Raw genomic sequence first — 1,443 nt, 5'->3', positions numbered from 1 at the left:
CAGTTTTATTTCTCTTAGGTTGCATCTTAATTTAGTTTTCTTTCTTACATTGCAATAACATAGTTTATGCTAGGGCGTAGATCTCTGAACATAGAACTAGCACCTTTTGATCCTGAAATAGAAAGAACATTTCATAGAAGATTTAGAAACATTCTATTTGAAATGGCGGACGAGAATGGAATTAAAGCTCTTAGAAATTATTCAGCTCCTGTCCAATTTAATGCACCTTCATGCATTGTGTTGCCAGCCACCATGGCAGCACACTTTGAACTTAAACCTGGAGTCGTACAATTGTTGCCCTCCTTCTATGGTTTAGATAAGGAAGATCCATATCATCATGTGAAAGAATTCCTAAACATTTGCTCTACCTTTAGGTTCCAAAACTTTTCAGATGATTCGATCCGTTTGTGCCATTTTCCTTTTTCTTTGAAGGATAAAGCGAAAGCATGGTTGAATTCTCTGGAAGTTAGGTCTATCACTACATGGGACCAACTATCTAAGAAGTTCTTAAACAATTTCTTCCCTGTTCACAAAACTAATGCTCTCCGTAGAGAAATTACTAATTTCACACAAAAAGAGGGTGAGCACTTTCATAAATGTTGGGAAAGATGGAAGGACTTGTTTCTTAAGTGTCCACACCATGGTTTTGAGAAGTGGCAGCAGGTTCAATACTTCTATGACGGTTTGACACTCCAAAACCGTCGCATGGTTGATGCCACCAGTGGAGGGTCATTCATGACTAAAAGTGATGTCAAAGCGTGGAATTTCTTTGAAACCTTGTGTGAAAACTCCCAGCAATGGGACTATTTAAATAGAGGTGAAAGAAGTCCTCAACCACAGAAGAAAGGTGGTATATATGAGATAGGAGTCACGCCAGATCTTTATGCCAAGATTGATAGCCTGACAAAGAAAGTTGATGCTTTGATGATGAATAATGGACCTCCACAAACAACTCAAATCGAGTCATGTGCCCTATGTTCCAATCCCACCCATCCTATGCAATCTTGTCCATTTGGTGCAACATTTCCAAAATTTCTCTCTGAACAAGTGCATACTATGAACACCTTTCGGAGACCTGGGAATGATCTTTACTCAGACACCTACAACCCAGGGTGGGCTAGACATCTAAATTTTTCTTGGGCAAAAGGACCACAACAAGGAGGACCATTTGAAAATCTTCCTATGCAACCTTACCCACAAGTTGGTAGTCAACAGCTTCAACAGTTTCCGCAATATCAACAACCTCTTTCACAATTAAGGAAACCGTCTCTTGAAGATACACTCAATCTGTTTATGCAGAGTTCTCTTCAATTTCAAAAAGACACCCAACAAACTTTACAAGCTAACCAACAAAGCTTACATGCAAATGCGCAATCTATTGCCAAGCTGGAAGTACAGTTGGGTCAACTTGCTGCCACATTGAGTGAGAGAGTGAAAGGCAAG

At 39.6% G+C, this 1,443-nt stretch overlaps 1 non-coding gene across 1 annotated transcript; it reads right to left on the bottom strand.

The window, feature by feature from the left end:
* Positions 1-540: 540 nt before the first annotated feature.
* LOC131238180 (small nucleolar RNA R71) lies at positions 541-647 on the bottom strand. Its single transcript, XR_009167590.1, has one exon. It is a non-coding gene; the product is annotated as a small nucleolar RNA R71 (small nucleolar RNA).
* Between the last annotated feature and the right edge of the window lie 796 nt (positions 648-1,443).

The sequence above is a fragment of the Magnolia sinica genome, chromosome 2, assembly GCF_029962835.1.
Source record: "Magnolia sinica isolate HGM2019 chromosome 2, MsV1, whole genome shotgun sequence".
Classification (NCBI taxonomy): domain Eukaryota; kingdom Viridiplantae; phylum Streptophyta; class Magnoliopsida; order Magnoliales; family Magnoliaceae; genus Magnolia; species Magnolia sinica.
The sequence above is the reverse complement of the archived record's forward strand: the minus strand, read 5'-3'. Positions and strand labels throughout refer to the sequence as shown.